General features: G+C 39.7%; 1 protein-coding gene and 1 non-coding gene across 4 annotated transcripts in view; both read right to left on the reverse strand.

Annotated features, from left to right (window-relative positions):
• The window catches only part of NFIB (nuclear factor I B), a 284,093-nt gene that overhangs the window by 224,287 nt on the left and 39,693 nt on the right, over positions 1 to 20,113 (reverse strand). The window lies entirely within an intron of this gene.
• On the reverse strand, positions 6,996 to 7,067 carry TRNAH-GUG (transfer RNA histidin (anticodon GUG)). The gene has a single exon. It is a non-coding gene; the product is annotated as a tRNA-His (tRNA).

Raw genomic sequence — 20,113 nt, forward strand, 5'->3', positions numbered from 1 at the left:
CATGTTATTATCAATCTTTTCTTGCTATCACTGTCAGACACAGAATTAAAAAGTGAGACTAAATGGTGGATATGAGATCTTTAATAACGACAGTTATTAGAATAACTCTACTATGAACACTTGTGTGTTGAAACATTAACTCTTAAGCCTCAACAGAAATCCTTGGATGACTCAGTGCTCTCAACATTTGATATTTAACTAGAAATCTTATTTTTCTGCCATGTCTGTTCAAAACCTGTCACAATGTGCCAACATGTTGTGACAGTCCAGTGACTGGTACTATGTGGTGTGGCTACGGCAACCTTGGTTCAAATCTGACTTACAGCAGGAGGAGAACACGTGTATTTTTGCTTCCTTTTTGACAGCTTTTAAAATAATTATGTAACTGAATGGCCTTTCACCAGATTTTCCTCCATCACTAGGCAAAGTACTGAAAACAGAAAGAAGATTCGCAGACCAAAATTATTGTACATTTGAAGACAGATGTTGACCAAACAGAAGGCAACGAAAGTTTTCCACACCACACTGCAGTTGCCAAAAGGAGCAGGAATATTTTTCTGCCACCATAACATTTGTGCCTGTCTTCTGCATGCAATTCTCTGTCGGCAGTGCTGTTTTGGGTTGGGGCATACCCATAGCAGTGGTCACCCCGGGGAGGAGGGCAGCACGTGGAACATTATAGCCAGTCCGCGCTAGGTGGCAATGCTTGCCCAGCTCTGCTAGAGACAGAAAACATGAGACACTGGACACATCCTTTGTAGCTTGCCGTGATCGTATAGTGGCTAGTACTCTGCGTTGTGGCCGCAGCAACCTCGGTTCAAATCCGAGTCACGGCACAGGGGAGAGGGAACTGTTTTAGTCCTCGCTTTTGGAGGCTTGCTGCTGGAGACACACCACTGGGGACGTGACACCCACCCAAGCACTCACCCTGCAGTAACTGCTGAACAGGCCTCAGTGTCTGAAGCACAGAAAAAACTGATGAGAGGAAGCACTAGCTGCACAAAAAAGTCCATGTAGCTCACCGCTACATGATAAGGTTGTTGACACTCTGTGCACCATAGGTTTTTTTCTCCTTTTGTGTGATTTCAAGCAGTTCACACAGATGTTGTACTAAGGTTGTCTGGGACAACATTTTCACTGACTTCAATCTGTCAGTTTTTTAACATATCTCCTTTTTCTCTCCCAGTGAGGATTGATTTCTTTCTATGATCCGTCCCCAGGGATGACTCACCACAAAAGAAAATTCCAGAAGAATTTTTCAGGAAAGAGCAGCAAAGGAGGCATGAAATTACATGCAATTAATTTCTGTATTATGAAGCTTTTTAGTATCGTTGTTCCAAGAACGATGCACTTATGAGGCCAGTAATCAATAGCAGCAAATGTGAGACATCACATCTAGATCTGAAATTTTATCAAAGAGAAGCAAGACACTGCTGGAAATGCAGTGCCTTTTTTGTGGGGAGAGGATGATGTGACCAGGAGGATTCTGCCAAGAGGTGGGAAAACGGTCTGACATGATTCTCTGTTTATCTTAGCACCATTTCCTCATCCAAACTACACTGCCTGGTGGGTGTCGCTGTTTACTGGGGCACGGGTGTTAGGGACCAGTGGTTTTCCAGTATGGGCATGGTGAGGTGAAGAAGTTAGCTGAAAGGCACAAGGAAAGAAATTTTCAAGAAACACTCCCAAGTGCCTACAGATAGCCATTTTATATACTGATAGAACCATGCAGCAATACAGTTCTGCTTCTGATTTGTTATTAATAGAAGATGCTCAAAAATGTATTCATGAACTTCACATCATATGAACAATTCTAATTTCATCATTAGAAAGCTAGACATCTTGCTGACTGAAATAAAAACTTCTCATTTTGACCAAATGATTTCTTCATACCTAAGCACACAGCTCGACTACAAGTCAAAAGAAAAAGCAGGGGATGAAAAAGTAGAAGGCAACAAATATTCATTTATAGGAAATGGCTGTATGTTTCTAACAGTTGAGGCTGGAATCTTAAACGTTTTCCTTACTGAAGACAGTGTAGTCCTTCTGAGGTCAAACCCTATTCAGGCATCCAGACACAGGCTTCCCAGCTCTTGGCAAACTTTCTCCAGGTGTCTGTCCAGGGCTCAGTAAGGAAGCAAGACTATCTTGAAACTATTAAGATGAAAAGGAATTGCTCTTAAAGCAGGACTTGCATAACTATGAAGACCAGCAGGGAATATTTAATTCCATTAAACTCATCTCTCAGCAAACAAGAAATAGGAAGGACACTATGGTAAAACAAAGCAGTTCAATAGTTGGTGGCTCAGCCTTAAATCTCTTTCCAGAATTTAAACTTCTGTCTCTCTGGAAGACTTCATGTTTCTTATACTAGGCCTTCTAAAGTTCTTTTGCAATTATTTTTTGGTCAAGTTCAGTTCTTACACAAAATCTTCAAATTGTGTTTCTGAAGAGAATTTTCCATGATATGCTAGTTTTCTTACTAGTGCTTTAACTAAATGATTCAGACTTTTCCTTCTCAAGTATAACAGTAAAACACTAATTTACCCCATGTGTTTTTAATACAAATGCCTTCATAGTTATATCATAAAGAAGTTTTCTTCTCTGTGCCAGTATAAAGGTCAGTACACCCCCTCGCCTTCAGCTGCATTGTGAATAATAGCAACAGTGCAGGTCCGAGAATAAACACATCCTGCTATGCCAGATTTTCCTAAAGAGTTCAGATAGACATGCCACCCCCAAACAAATTCATGACACAATTCTGGAGATTAAAATAAGAGGTTTGCTGCTCATATCAGAGAATTAAAAAAAAAACCAACACAAAACCCAAAAATTTTTTATTCCAGGGGTCTGGAAACACAAGATCTGAACTGGGAATGCAGGGATCCACAAGAAATAAATTACCAGAAACAGTGGCTATGTTGTGGGCTCTGGGTGCAACTCTCAGGTGCAAGAGGCACGTAGATGCTTGTTTAGCAGCACAGAGATGGTGATTATGTTAACATTACAGATGGTATCATAAGAGAAAATTTTTGCTGTATTAGCACAGAATATCAAAACTATGCTCTCTTCTCAGAGATTTTTAAGACATTGTGTTTTGGGATTCCTTTGGAGGGAGGCTTCTTCGAAACAAAGAAGATATTCCTTTAAAAGGAATATCACAAAGTGCCATCTTCTGAGTTGTATTTGGTGCAGAGAAAATATATATCATATTTCTTTATAAAAGAGTGCAGGAAAAAGTTGTAAAACATTAAGCACATGAATGACTTTCACAAAGCTTTGTGAAAGAGATATTTATCAGATGTGTTTGAATCTATCTTAAAAAGCTGATTTTGCTTCTGTGAAATTCCAAATCAAGAGGACACATCTATAAAGATTTTAGAATAGAAAACTGGGAATTTAGAATTCAAAAGATATAAAACCAGAGAGAAATAAATTTTTAAAAAGGCAACAGAAAACATTATTTAGATTATTTTGGATGTTTGGTAGTTTTGGGATTTGTACTGAACTCTAGATTAAGAAATGAAACCGGGCCCCACTCAGTAGTTTGAAATTTAGTACAGAAAGTTGTAGGATTCAAACCTGAGCCAAAGCTTAATCCAAAGCGGTACGAGTCAAAAGCTTCAAGAATTGGCCACAGTCTTCACATATGTTCCAGTGCAGCTCTCTCCAGTGCTGTGAGTGACAGCTGGAGCTTTACAAATGAGAAGCTACACAGTCTTATTTAGAAAGCAGAACGTGCTGTCTTTTAAGAAACACCAAAGAAAGATTATGAGAGGAGCTACAGAACTGCAGCATCAGACATTGTTTATGTAGTGATGTTTACACATCAGGCTCAAGAATCTCCCCATCTGCCAATTTTTCCCCAATTACTACCCAACCTGCAATAATACCCTGTAAACTCAGAGCTGAATTTCCAGAGGTAAAATCATCCCACCTGTGAAACGAATTCCTGGCATTCTTTGCTAAAGCACAACCAGCTATTTAAGCTTTCAGGAGTTCTCTTTACCACAGAAGATCTCCTTTCAAAGAGTCTTCTTGACCAGAGCCCTTTGAAAGGATTTCAGAGGGGACCTATAAAAGTTTTAATATGAGCTGCACTCCTGTAAAGAGAATGAAAAACAGAATTAATTTGGTTTGATGACTGCAGATTCAAAACAGCCACTGCTTTCTATCCTGCTCAACACCTGATATGAACATCAGACAGGATACAACCAACTCTGCTGCACTCCTGAAAAATGAAGGAAGTCAAACAGAAATCTACATAAAATTCAATTAATATTTCAAAAGCTTTTCAAGTCTTTCTGTTCAGTGTTGCCTTCTTAACAACTAGGTGTCTTTCTCCATAGCTTAAAAACTCTAGCAGTTTTAACCCTAATCAAAAGCTAATGTTAAAATACAATAACAAGAAATAAATCTCTTCCCAAGCACTGTTCATGGGTACATCCTATTAGTTTCAGAGCCAAAGTGGGAGTTAGGCATACCGGTGATATAGACACCTGTATGTCTTAAAGGTTTCACATTCTATGCAGAATGGGCCATGCACGAGAACAATGGCAGGCACAAAAGGACACAGAAGAGCTGCAGAGAAAGGCATGCACTCTCTTTTCCTGTCTCATTTTAAAAATACTATTCTCCATTTCCCAGGACATCAGCTTGCTGCGTACAGGCAGAGAAGGCTGCTGAAGCAAACTCTTCTCTTGGCCTTCAAAGTGTTCTTAGACAACAAATATTCAGAGCTTCAGAAATATGTATACCTGAATCCTTGTTAATATTTTGAACATATTATTATTAGATCATGGTTTCTACCTGGAAATTTGTTATCTGGACATGTCTGCTAGAAATGAAGACCCACATATTTCAGAAACGTACAGGCAATTCTTTGTACAAGTCAAGCTTCAAAATCAGTTCCGGGATTATATCTCTGTGTTTCCTAGTCTGCAATCATGTTATCCTTGGAAAGTGTTTTGTACTAAAGTTTTTGTTTTCTTTTTCCCTAATGAGATGGGAAAATTGACAAATATTTTCTCAGGAAATGGAATGCTGGGAGCCACCTGCACTTGCATGTTTATATTCCAAAATTAAGTTGGGTTTTAATGTTGATTCTCTAGTGAGGAGAATAAATAACTGCAGGGGGAATTGGTAAGAAAGGTCTGATTATCTGCACAGACCATTCTTGCTCTCAGTTTACAGTGCTAGCATTGAGCTAGCAATACAGATATTGGTATCCTAAACAAACTAAAGCGAACAGAATGACCACTGTTTCCAGCTAACTCATCATAAAATAAAAAAAAGGACATTTGAATTCGCCTAGTGTCCTATCAAAACTCTTCAAAACCACCAATATTACTCTATAACCAGCAATAAAGTAATACAGTGTTTCTACACTTTAGCTACAGATGAACACCGGACATAGAGAAGTCAGTTCCAGGGAGGTTGAGCTCAAGCAGGGGTGAGCCTTGAGTGTTTTAGCAGCCTCGGGATGATGCATGAGTAGAACAGAATTTCTGGCATTGTGATTTTTTGATTTCTGTTCTAGGACTTAATTCACTAGGATGTTTTAAAGAATATGTGCACCTGTGGTGAGTTAATTTGGTATTTCTGGAGTTTATAAAATCTAACACAACAGATGACATTTCTGAGACACTACGGCAGGGACAGAGGATGAAAGATCATCCCGGTATCTTTTACGCTAGTGCATGTTTCTAAATTGCTTTCTTTTGGGAAATGAGTCACATCTGTCTAATCAACTAGACCAAGAAGTCATGAGCTAATTGCTCTGATATGCTCCTAAAAGGCTGAGTGATATTTAGACAGGAAGTCTGAGGCAAATCAGAGAGAGGAATACCCAAAGATATTTGAAAAAACACAACAGAAAGAGCTCTCATGAACCTGAGAGAGGTGGTAAGATGCCAGGGGTCACTAGCCTACTACACCAAAACTGGGACACCTAAGCCTACAGCCTCCAGAGGTGAGGTGCCCTCCCAGGTTTGCAGGTGTACAGGGCTTTGATTTTTCCTGATAGTGGTGTGAAGAAAGTTTTGTTTCACTTCCTCGCTGGGTAGGGGGCAAGGAAAGTTCCTGCTGCTTTGCAGAAAGGCACCTGTCATTCACACTCTGCAAGAGCTGGGCCTGTTGCATGAAACTTGAATTCATCTGAGCCTGATGGAGATGTAATCTGTTATGCAGAGGACTGATTTCCCGTCATATGCAACAGTGAGAGAGAAATAGTGCTTGCTCTTGAATTAACTCCTTATCAAATTAAGGAACCAACTACCAGAAACTCTATTCAGTGGCATCCAAATAATCTGGTAAACTTCATAATAATGATATTTCATTAATATAGTTGTTACCAGCTATGTAATTTTGTTGTTAATTTATCATTTATTACACAAACTGCCATTAGTTACCATAACTAATTTATGAAATTCACATGGTCATTTTAGAAGTCTTTATTCTGAGAATCTGAGCTCATATTACTCAGTGAGGTAGGACAGTGAAGCTACACACCATTCCTACCACAAAAACAAAAGGAATCACTGGAATCACTGGCAAGTGATGGTTCCTCTTGTCTGTCACCAGCAAAGACCTTCTGCTAGCAGCAGTTCATGCCTAGGTAAGCAGGATTTCCACATCCACCACTACCATATTTCCAAGTAATTCAGGCTGATTGCTTTACTAGCATGAAAAACCAGCAAAGATCAAAACCTTCATGGCTCAGTCCAGATCTTAAGTAGCTGTAATGAGTAAAAATTACATGCTCACTATGCCACTGTGTTTATCACAATATCCATAAACATTTAAATAAAAAAAAAATCACACTTCACAACGGGGTTACTGGACTAATACTTGTGGCACATACTCTTTTAGCAAAACACTATTCTAAAAGTTACAGAGCTTCTAATTGCTTTCTCATCTTAATCTTAGACATCACTAATAGATTAGTTTTGGTATGCAGTCTGTAGTTACATCTCTTCAAAAGATGCACCTTTCCCTGCCGTGACTCGGATTTGAACCGAGGTTGCTGCGGCCACAACGCAGAGTACTAACCACTATACGATCACGGCAAGCTATCAGAAAACGCTCTTCTAAAGCCACCGCTTTTTTCCCCAGTGCTCTCCAAAATTTTATACAAATGGTGCCACCTACAGTTCACGCTGAGTTTTAGCAGCAGCTGGTCCTAAGCATTCTTACAAGTAATTACACGTTACTGTCTTCTGAAAGTCACTTCCAGACTTACTTTTCCTTTCTCTTAATAATCCATGCTTATCAGGATTGCCTAAAAACATGCTCAGGAGAGTTATAATAACCCTTCTCCTGTACTCCAAATCTTTTCAGAGATCAGGCAAAGTCACGACAGCAGAAAAGTCTGGCAGGGTGCTGTAGAGACAGATTTAGGCAAAAGAACAAAATCTACTTAGTTGAAAACTGCATTTGCTGAGTTGAACCAAGTATGCTTCAATCTAGTGTAAGTGCTTGTATTGATGGACATCCTCTTCCTTACCTCTGCAATAAGCACAGAACGTAAACCCCCACCTTTTCCAGAATTTGCATTATCTACTGTATTATTCTACTATACAGGGTCATTTCCCCTAGAAGTCATAGGTGTGCCTTATTTTTTGCAGCAGTGAAAAAGGTTTGCTAGATTCCCATCAAAATTCTTTTGATTCTTTTAAGTCTGGGTCTCAGAGAAACAAAAAACCATTTCTAGTTCCATTTTGTTGTACGGAGCTTAGAATGTCATCTAATGCATTTTTTGCTGAGTTGGAGTCACTTCATACACTGTTTTTATTTCAGACCTATATACATATAAGAATAAAATACAGGTTATAATAAATAAATGTCATCAATCACATCCATAAACCTTTTGAACTTAAGATCAGTCCACAAATCTTTGAGATGATATAACAAGCAGTAACCACTGGGTAACGAATGATCATTTAATTAATTGTACTGCATTGGTACTACTTCCCACCCCGTCTCTACACATCTTGGCATTGTTTGCACTTTTTTTTTTTTTATAATGTCATTACTATTTCTTTTATTTCCCCAGAACAAGGTTAGTGCACATGAGCATGCCTTGTTCAGTACTTGCAGTCATGTGATCCTCTGCTGCTGAGCACAGCCTTGTACTTTCACTTGGGCTCAGAAAACAGCTATGAAATTTTCACCCACAGAACTGACAAGGCATTCTGAATATTTGCAGTTTCCTTTTTTTTTAATTAAATTTTTGTTTGTGTTTTTTGTCTAAAAATAATAATCTTCCAAAACAATGACTTTTTCTGTTAAGATGTCAGTTTTGGACAGAACATTTCTCTTGTTCAGGATTGAATCTCTAGTCAAAAGAAAAAAAAGTAATCAGAAGACAGTCCCCCTGCCCCCAAATAGCCAACAAGTTCATGGGCAGGTCTGGAAGAAGGAGGACTTAAAGCAGACACAAAGCTCCCCACTGACCCACCCACCCCCACCCCCAGCCTCATTTCCTAAGGGGATTCTTTACTTATCAGATTATTAATTAATGTAAGGTGAATCTCTCCTAGTGTCTCTAGTCTGAACTCTTCCATTTATTGTTAGCATAAACAAGTATTTAATGGGACTAGCCTCCAGGCTACTCACTTGTGTTTTAGCTGAGTGCCCCCAGTATCAGGCCATGGAGTTTATGCTTTTTGCCTCTGTAGTGAATTAGCTGTGCAAGGGTAACACTTGATAGAAAAGCCTGAGACAGGCATGCCCTCTCCACACTCACAGCCAAGTAGCCCAAGACATCCACACAGGAAACAGGAGGCCCTGATCAGCTCTCTCCGCTGCCTACTTCTATTATGTATCTGGGTTTCTCAGTCTGTTTCTTCCCTGCCTCTACCAGAAAGGATGTGTTTCTTCTAATCTTAAAGATCAGAGACACAATACCTCTATTAATTTTGAGTGACAATATTAATGTCCATGACTGTCAGAGTAACTTAATGCAGTTCAAATGTCTGTTCCGACCACATGATAGAGAAGACTTGGGTGCTAGGTCAAAGCTCAAAATTAGCTTAATACTCTCTTTAAACGACTTAGTTTAAATTATCACTAGTTTGCAGCAAGATCTTGAATAAGCATTTTTAAATGGTTATTGCCATTTGTACAGTAGGCACTTGTCATAGCAGAACATTTTGGGACGTACAAGTGAAAGAGTCTCTTTTAGTATCGTTTTTTACTATTAGAAACAGAGTTCTACTGGCATTTTCTGTGTTTGGTGTTCTGCTCATGGATGCCTTCAGGCAAGAAAGCCCATCCCCACACGCATGCACACGGATGGTTTGTCTCAGTAAAAATAAAACAGAATTTATTCCAGGCTGACAAAAAAAAAATTGGCTTCAGGCTCTTTGCTATTAAAATATAAAGGATTAAATAGTATTTGATGCAGCAATAATAAGGACATTCAATGAAAGTTAGCGTTCGTAGGAGGCACAATCGTCACCCAGATCAGAGAAGCTACTTTGAAGTCATAATGCACAACTGGGGTTCTGACATTGTCTAGACAGCAACACCCAACACCCTTGTAGGGGAAGGTGAATGCCATACTATATCTGCTTGTTAGTTTTCATTGCAGAGCTAAGTTACCCAATATTTACAGTTACCATCCTCTCTGAATGTGATTTTGATGAACAGGAAAGAAGGGGAGACATGAAGTTACATTTAAGTATTGTAAACCATTCAGGCCAGCATCTGGAGGCCTTTGGACTGGTGCCATCTTTTGCATAGTCTATAGGCCTGCTGTGATGTATATAGACAATTCTGATGAGGCAGTATTTTACAATTGCAAGGCATAGCTTTTATATTGCTACATACATGCAGGGCATTCAGTCTCTACTGAAATGATTGCTGACTGCCTTTGGTTCAGCGTTGTCACCACTCCATGTGGGCATACCATCTGTACGGACTGAGAGCCACCAGACTTCCCAAAGGCCGGGTATGTTCCCGTTTTCTGACCTGCAAGGAACACTCCCCTCTGGCTCGGCTCGTCTGCATGAGCCTTGCAGAGCCCTTTGTATTGCGTGAGTGAGTCACTCAGCACATCTCCCACCTCCTGCCTTGCAGGGGCAACTTTCACCAGAGTCCAGCTTTCACCTCCCAATAAAGAGTGTACCTTAAAGCCATCGAAGAGTGTACAGGGAGGGTGAGGGAATGTCATGCATAGCTCCAGGAAAGGGTGAACCTACTCCTCTTTCTGCTTAAAGGGTTGTCATTTTACTGAGCCTTTGGCACAGAGACAGAGTACACTGAGGCAGCTTAGACTTTCACTGTAACAGGATTATAGAGAAACCAGGGTTTCCTCTGTTGGGTATGTGTTTGCCATTTGGCTACAGTACCTTTTCCGGGCAGATTCTGCACTGAACTTCACTTTAGTCTGTGTATAGATGGGAAATACAATTAACGCCCGTTAGAAGTAAAGCCTGGGCTGGAAAGGCTCTTTAGCAATTCATTAGACAGCTCTGCCAACAGCAAGTAGTTTTTTGTCTTCTTCTGTTAATATTGTTTCTATTAGTATTGCATCATGTAACTTTTCTTCATGAACAAATTGCTCCCTGTCCTAAGAATTTTGTTCTTTTCTGTTGTTCTTTTCCCTTCCTGCAGCTTTCAAGTTTCTTTCTGGTAGCCAGAGGCCTAGAGTGAGTGAAATGCTTCAGGCGTTCTTCTGCCAGAACTCTCTACCTGCTTACTGGAACAGCAAAATCTCAAAGCTAGCATGGCCACATCTGCAACCGTGTATATTTAAATATAGCCATTTATAGCCTTCAAAGTAACAAAATCCTATACCATCAGCATTATTTATATCCAATCACAGTTGTGTAATGGGTCTTACAACACAATTCCTGTGTCAATGAAGAGAAAATGGTAGTCAGCTGGCATTCAGCCCACTTTGCACAAGCTGCAGTCCGCAGAGCACTCAGGTCAGCATTCAAACAAAGTAGATGCATCTCTACTCCCAAACAGCAAACTTCCAAAGTCCATATAGTAAATGTAATTTCCTACCCAGTTATCCAATGTTACCGGTACATAGCCCAAAACTGCACTGGCATTTCATTCTGCCAGGTTGTGGTACAAGTGAACGTGTCACCTGTTGTTCCTTTATTTTGTAATTTTTATCCTCTAAAAAAAATTCTCCATCTGACTGAGTATTCATGCAGATTATATTCCTACAGCTGAAGATGTTTATGGGTGGGATTTTTTTCTGAATTGATTCTTGCTCTTTAAAATTTTTGCATACTATTCAGGTAAAACATGGAAATCAAACTGGATAATCAAAATGAGCATTGTGGCTTACTTGAAGTGGAGCATGAACTACTACTGATGCCCCCCTAATTTAGTTCCTGAATCTGTAAGCTCTCCTCAAGGGTGCAGAGCTAATGTCCTGGGAGGAGAGAAAAATGTCCCTGTGCCTCCAAATACAGACTGAGAATAGAAAGGTCTCAGGATGTTCTGTTACTGTCAAACACATGTTCTTCTTAACTGTAAACAACATGTAAGCACAACTTCCCATTTAACATTCTGCTGTTAGTGAATTAGTTGAGGTGTATCCAAGGGAAGGATTTTGTATACATAATGTTCCTCATAATTTTTTTTTCCTGTAACACAACAACACACTTTCACCTAAAGCCAGGAGACTACTATGTGTGTCCAAACAGTCGCAAACCACATGACTGGGAGGACGGCTGTTAGGCAGTTTTGTAGTATGTTCAGCACCATGCTCTCTCTTTCGATGAAGAAAAAGAGGAAATACCTTTTTAAAAGCCAGGATTTACCAGTCCTTGCTGCTATGCTGCATTTTAACTTGCTCTTGGTGCTCGTTTCAGCTTTCTATATGGCAGCATTTTCTGAGCACTTACTGTTGCATGGTAGGCAAGTCTGCAGAAAATACCCTTCTGAAAAGAGATAAACCACATTTCACATTCAGCTCAGTGACTTGTAAACATCAAAGGATAACTGAAACTCCTTACAAAGAGATAATAATGAGCAAGGCAGTCACACTAACAAAACTGAGCTAGAGTCTGATAACTTTTTAACATGTTAACTGTTGTTAGACCAAACATGTCTTGATAGCAGTTTTCAGCTACACATTCATTAACAAAGCAGGTATTTGATCAGTCTATGTTTATTGTGAGTTCTTTCTAGAAGCACCGAAAAAAGCATTAAGGAGATAAAACATTAGCCTTGATGTACTCCTGTGAGAGCAGAACTGACACAGTTCATAGCCTCCTGTCAGTCTGGGAGGTCATGCCTTCGGCTCTCAAATCCCAGGAGCTATTCCAGGGACAAGCTTCACAAGCTTTGAGATGTGCTGATCATTATAGCTCTTATCTCCCCCCTCGCCATCAAAGGAGGATGAGCATTAAATTCCCTACACCTTTCTGGTGGAGCAATTTACCCCGTGTTTCCAGAAGTGGAAGGGACAGAGCCACAGGGTTATGCAGCTTCAGCTGTCAGCAGTGTAGATCTTAGCTTGCCAGACTTTCAGGGCATCTTCAGTACTGAGGATCACCACATGGCACCCCCAAAGACTTGCGGGTATATCCATCTCGTAAATCTTTTTGTTATTATAAGCAGAGCTGCTTTATATTTCTTTAACCATGAACCATGGGAAAATCTATTTGTGCCTTTTGTGAGGGGGCTAGGATACAGTGGGCCACAGGATAGCACTGATGGCAATTATCCTGCAATCTGTATGGGGGGATTTCCAGCCTAAATTTACAGGCTCAGTTGGATTTAGCTTGTAGTGCCACACAATCCAGCTACCCTGGACTGAAAGTAGCACTGACTGTGTGTGAGTGGGTGCTGCCTGCAAGGCGAGGCAGAGCTGGGAGCAGCACCAAGGCAGCCTGCAGCTCCACTCACATCATCAGAAAACAGTAGCTGCTGGTTCTGCTACGAGCCACTGCGTGAGTGAAAGTGATAATGTTACAGCAAAAGAGAGGAAACACCAAAACTGAAGGCTGGCTAAGGAGGGAAGACCAAAGAGTCATCAAGGGCAAACTCAGATAAGTAAATAAGCTGTTAGAAATGAAAGCCTAACTCAAGCAGAATTCCCTCTCAAGAAACAGCAATGTAGTGGGATGCTTTTTTTAGTGAGAACAGGGAGAGGATGTCCCCACTTTTCAGATCTTCCCCTTTGGTTAGGTAATATCTATCCTTTAGATTGCAGATTCTTTATCATTCCTGCACATTGCCAGAGGTGCATTAATCTTAAACCTACAGAAAATATGCATTTTCTGAAGTTATGAAACAAGCTAATTCCTAACGTTCAATTTTGTTGATGAAAATCAGCTCCTGTTGCTGTCAAGGAGTACGGAATAGTTGCCCTGATTCCTCTGCCTTTTCCACATCTCAGGGAATGTGAATTCATGCACATTACTACTCACTCTCTAGTCTTCCCTCTCCCCATTACTCTCTCTATCCCCATTAGGCTAATTATTTCATGTACTTATTTCATCCTGTAAACCCATACATATTCAGACGATTACTCAAAACGAGGTGGTCTGTAAGGAAGCATGTTCACATTATTGTATCAATTTACCTCACTTCCTCATTGCAGCAGATTTTGACAGAGATATTTACTCATGCATATGTATCCAAATGGGACAGATTGATGTAGGTTGTATGCAGGGGTTTGTTGTGACACAACTGAGGAGCACAGCGTTAGCCTAGGTCCTGTACCAGACCCTAGCAAATACATGAACAAAAGGCTGCTGAAAACAGGATAAAAAGAGCTCCTTTTTTTTGTTGAAACCCTGATCAATAATGAGGTGAATTGCTAGGGTAGATGACTGAAATCTTTCTTGGTCTGACTATGATCAACTTGTCTGAACCTCACATCGTATGTCCGTGATACCCAGCTGCGTAATCCTTATGGCTGGATGAACACTGTGGCCATAGGTTGCAAAGCGTCTGTGTGCTGTCCAAATTAGCCCCAAAACATAGATGCCTGGCTTTGATATGGTGGATCAGGTATTTGTCTCCTCCTAGAGCCAATGCAAACAAGCTGAGGCCTCAACCCTGCGTTGTGTGCTGTGGCTAACTTGGGAAAACCATGTTTGGCTTCCAGGCTGGATCCTAAGCAGGGTTTCATTGCTGGGTGATCCAGCAGCACACAGGTCTGTGACTGTATCTCCAGAACCACAACTTGACAGCGGTGCTTGTGGTGTGCGTACCATGGCATTGCCAAGGACAGAGACACGGACAGCTGTTTCTGGTTACCCTCACCTGCAGCAACTCAGCATCCTAACAGAAATGGGGTTAAAAGATTAGAAAACAAGTTCTCAAGCCCTGTAGCAGCACAGACCTCTTTGACTTTTTGCCTTACTTAAATATGAAAGTTATGTTGTTTTCAACTACAGCAAAGGTCCCTTACTGACTTCTGCTTAATAAATGAGAACTTCAGAGAAAGGAAGAAGAAAGCATGCTCTTCATTCACCAGGAAGGCTGTGCCTCTCCAATAGAGTTGATTTCTACAAGTGTTTTTTAAGTTGATGCCTTTTTCACATGTCAGCATGTCCTAAATTCCTTTCTTTTACTATGGTCTGCAAAGATATCTCCTATTTCCCCTTCTCCATTACAGCAGTGTGTATAATAGCAGTGGGTTTGCTATCTTCTCCAGGGTTCTGGATGCCATTTTTTTGTAGTAAGGAATGAGGACAAGTCAGCATCATGTAAACTGCCAAAGAACCATCAGCAAGTGAGCACCATCGAGACAAACCCAAAGGAAGTCATTGCACTTTTAATCAGAATTTTCATACATTTTTTAGTATTGACTACAGTAAAAAACACACTTTTCAGTTCTAAAAGATAAAGTGTCTGTGAAGTCTTTAAAGCATCTTATGTTATTTCTGTTCACAGAGTTTCAGGTTCTCATATCTGAGCTTCCCTGTCTCTCAAAAAGCCATCAAAATTTGTTTTCACATAACGTATCCTGCACATTTACTTATGCAACATTCAACTTTGAACATATAAGCCACTTTTTTATGTTGTTTGAAGATCAAACAAGGTTTAACCAATCACTACTAGATGTAGAGGATTTATCTGCAACCACACTATGCTGTTCCTTTAATACCTTTCAGCAACATAAGTGCTTACATCCTAATAGGTTTTTAGCTTAAGATCTAATCATCCACTCTTGAATTAAGATGCTTGAATGAAGCCAACTCATTTGGAACTAAGCACTTTAATGTCAACAGAGACATATGGTATTGAGACTGAATTACAAAGGATCTCTTCTGAGCCATCTATTACGGAAGCAAGACTAAGACCCCAGCATTATTATTAGTTTACTCATTTATTTGCTAGCAAATAATTGAGAGTAAGATCTTCTTAAGAAAGTGGAAATGGTCTCATAATTGCAATCTGGCAGTATAGTACATTCCCGTGTGCACTGATTAAATGTCCCCATCCATACTTTATGGCTCTACGCTCATTTCTAAAATCCCCTTTTGAAACTGAAAGAAACAGACAAAATATACAGTGCAACAACTTGAACCTGGTGATTAAAATTCTAAATTATCAGCACTAATGTCAAGTCCTCTAACATTTATTAAGAACTCTAGACATTTCCTTGCCTTGAATTATTCAAGTCTTATTCTCAGAGAAAATATTTCTTTTAAGAAGGTGTTTATGACAAACTTTATGGCAATAAATAACACTGTCCATCAAATATAAAGTTAAGAGCAGAGGCTTCCTTTTGTTCTGAAGCTGTTCCACTCTCCCTAGTCTCAACATCCTGCTGAGAAAAATATGCTGGAGTCCTCACCTACAGTATCACTAGGAAAAATTGAAATGGACATCCTTCCACATTTTTTGTTAGTGGAACAAAAAGAGCACAACCAAAAAAGAAGCAATACAAAGTGAAACTGAAAGTGCATTTTCTGAGACAGTCATTTTATGTAGATAGTTGTGAAGACAATAAATTCAACCCATCAGTTTTTAAATCTTTATGATCATGTGGGGTTATTGCTGCAAAGAAGTTGTGTTTAAATTTCATCATGTGGCTGAGATAAAAGACAAAGTTTTGTTATAATACTCTTAACAGCTTCTTACAGCTGTAAGAAAGATATTGTTAGACAATAAGGTTGTGTTATCTTTTTAAGCCATGCATTACTAAGGGCTTCAGCAGACAGCGATTGTCTCTCTGAAGTAATTGCTACCTATCACATAAATGCATTCCTACTCTTGGCTCAGTAAAACTGTAACATGGGCTGTCATTAGAGCCCAAGTGCTTTCCTACTTCAAAGGCACATATGGTCCAAAAGGCAGAACTGCCTCCTCGGTACCACTGCAATAAACACCTGGCAAATATGATTACAGAGGTAAAAGAATGCAGTGCAGTGCAGTTCCAACAGCGACGTCAGCCACTCCAATCCTGTGAAGGGCTGGACATAATTTTCCTTCCTCCCAGCAGACCATACAGAAGAACCATGTGAACAGAATACCCCAACCATAGATTAGATTTTTTTTACAACACTTTTCAACTTTGCAAGTGTAAGAGACCTCTTGTCTTTCTGATTATAGAGAACTTCTATGAAAGCTTGTTGGCATGGACAGAATTGCTTAAAATCCACTTTATTTTTGCATTGCGGGACATGGTTTAGTGGGCATGGTGGTGTTGGGTTGATGGTTGGAGTTGATGATCTTACAGGTCTTCTCCGACCTTAGTGATTCTGTGATTCTGTGATAAAAAGCATACTGTTTTGCTAATAGCTATAGACCTCCATTTGTGATATTGAAATCCATGTTATTAACTACCTGGGAAGCAGAAAAAGCAGTTTAAAAATCACATTAACTCCCAAAAGCTCTGCAAAGAGGAACTTTCCTATTAACAAGTGTTGCAAAGCAGAAAGGTTCATGTCATTGTGTAAATGCAGCCATTACGAAAGTGACTTTAAGAATGCATTGTAGTACAGCACAGATTACTAAAGCCCACCAGAAAAACTCCCTTTGCATTTTTCCCCCTGCACACACAGTTCTGGTTTTATTTTGGCTTAATTGTTTTGTTTTGTTTTGGCTCACTTTTTGTCATTTCCAAAGTATGTATTTAAGGTGGATCATGAGCTGTCAGCTAAGTCTCACTGAGGTCACAGCAGGAGCCTGGCTGCAATTAGATGCGAACGAGCCAGACCACAAAGCCAGGTCCTGTTCTCAGTTTGTATTCAGTGCAAGTAGCACAGAGACACACATCCCAGAGAGAAATGTGGCCTTTGGCGTATGTGCAAGGAAGAGCTGATTCTTTAGCCGGGAGAGGGGCAAGGGATGCAGCATGCAGTGAGAGGAGGGGGAGCGTGTTTTCCTGAATCTGTCTTCCACAAAGAACTTGGGGAATTTTGAGCAGCTTCAGCCAGAAGAGCTCATTTTTTGTTTTGATCTCTGTCTTGTATAGGTAGATTACAACACTGAGGTGTACTGTGCCTAGCATGCCTAAAATTTTAAAATGAACCAGGGAGTTAGCTGACATTGTGAGTGATTTCTTCCCAGGTGACAAACTATGTTAGTCACTTTCAGAAGTTTTTCTTGCAAGGACCAGAAACAAAATTTTTAGTGAATGAAAGCAATATGAATAGCATGGTTTTAGCAATTCTGATCCAACTGTATTCTGTTACTGAATTCATGCATGGAGGCTTCGTAACACATGATGTACGAATGAAGGAAAGGCATTTGTAAGGATACAGGAGAAATCTGTGTTTCTGATACTGTCTTTGAAGAGCAACTTGGATTTCTTCACAGTCTAGTTTTTGTGTACTAATTATTTGAGGGGTTATGGGAGAGATTAATGCTAAAATAAGGAGGAGGGAAAGAACAGACTTGAGGAGATGAATAGCAGCTGTGCTGAAGAAATCTACCAGACGGTAATTGCACAAGTAAGTCCTTAAATACCCAGAACTTCATCTGAAACCCTCGCTGGTGTAGCAAGGCATGTGACAGAAAGGCAGGGTTTCAGCATCATCAGGCAGTCTTTTGTTCACTTGTGATAGCCGCAGTTGCTTAGAAGCACACATGCAGGGCATCAGCTTTCAGCCATGAAGAAGGTAATGGTGAATGGTGGTACTAAGTCAACACCGACAAACTGAAAGCATGGCAAAACAAAAATTTATCACCCCTTGGACCAGTTTCCCACCAAGACCCACCTGCTAGCTTTTATGTAGGAAAATAATACAGTGTACTATCCTTCAGAGATATCAGGCAACAGTAAAAATACAAAGGACAACTTTTGGGCACAGTTCAATTTTAAAAAAATATGTTCTTAGTAGATGATTCTCTGTTGTTAGTAGATGATTCACTGAGAGAAAAATGACAAAATCTTACAAAATGAGCTTGTCATAAGTGTGAACCTTGTGTGAAAATGCACACAAGTTAGTAAAGGAAGAGGAGCATGCACCCCCTTTTCAATTTATTCTGAAATGCAACTTAATTATAAATGTAAACTTAGGTACTTCCATTTAAAATTTTGGAGCATAATATGCTACCACTAATAAATAAAACCAGACCCTTACTTCTGAGTTCAGAATACAGCCTCCGAAGCAGGAACGAATAACTGTACACAGCGAAAGTCTAACTATGACACTATTTTAAAAAAATAGAAAATACATTCCAATAGCCAACAGCCATGGTTTTAAACCATCTGGTTTTCTGGTTAGTCCTTACATTCAAAATATTTTGTTCCTTGCAAAAGCTTGTACTCCTTTCTGAATTGCAAGCAACGTTCCACATTTTGCTGCAATTTTCATGAGTCACCACTTGAGGGACTCTAAGACTCTTTTGTCTTACTGCAAATCAGATTTATACTCACATTCGATCTATTGCTTACGTTAAAAAGAAAACTTTTAGGAAAATATCTGTGTACTTTTTATCAGTAAGAAATGCTGATAACATCTATGGAACATCTTACTGCATCAAATCAAAGCCATCTGTTTATATTGTGAGAGGGTGTAACTAGAAGGTGGTAACTTACAGAGCAGAAAATTCACAAAATGGAAATTAATTTTTAAAATAAAAATATTGAAAGTGGAGTCAAATTCAATGATAAGCCAAACCAACTGGAAAATGGAAAAGAACAATCACTAGTACAAACCTACATCATTATCTTGCTGAAATATGTTTATACATAAATATGCACATAAGTTATCACATAAACAAACAGAAGAACTTGCAAGTCGCACAGTCCTTTTGCACAAGCATGTGTGCTCCAGAGGAAAGGCCCTCATGACACCTCGTAAAAACTGATTTTTTTAATTGTTTTACTACTAAGCTCTTCCCTCATTGCATAGGAATGGTAGCAGAGAATGCAGGCACAGAGAGCTGAACCTTTTGCTTTCTCATAGAAAAATGAGAAAAAATAGATAAACATACAGCATACTGTTTCTGTAGAGTTTCTATGGTCCACAACCCTTTACCTACATTGTCTATTTACAGTCTTGGCAATGCAGAAGCTGTTACTCAAATACAGCACCACGCACCAGGACACTATGCTCAGCTGGCACATGTATGCTATGTAATGTAAACACTTTTGTATTAGTAACACTTGACATTGTCTGTAGAAAATAAGTATCAAAAAGGCAGAAGTGTAACGCCAAACACAGAGAGGTGTTTGGAAATCCATTGAAGTGTGGATAGCACTCGCCAACAGATTAGCTTATTATGGTGTGGTCAGTGTTCTTTTATATTTCCAGGTACTAAAATGGAGGATATTGTGCCATTAGGACCAGAAAATTGTATGAGAAATCAGCAATTGCTGAAAATGATCTGTTAGCCCAGATTTGTTTAAACAAAGCTGGTATTCATCCGCTGGGAAAGGGATGTGCCATCTTGTGCGTGCATGCGTGCATATGTGTATGTACGTGTGTGTGTGTGTGTGTGTATTTTAATGAGGAGAGGCCATGAAATACTGCTAAAATGTGACACAAACAGAAATATTTATTGTACATTCTCTTGGGGTATCTGCCTGGGATAAATATCTAATGAATGTTATAAATAAAGTACTGCAGAGGCTGTGTGGACACACACTCCTTCAAGTGCTGGCAGACCTGTAGTTGCAACAGAATGCTAAAGTACAGAAGAAGCAAAATCAGATGTGTTTCTGACATTAGTTTTT

Source organism: Gavia stellata, chromosome Z (genome assembly GCF_030936135.1).
Source record: "Gavia stellata isolate bGavSte3 chromosome Z, bGavSte3.hap2, whole genome shotgun sequence".
NCBI lineage: Eukaryota > Metazoa > Chordata > Aves > Gaviiformes > Gaviidae > Gavia > Gavia stellata.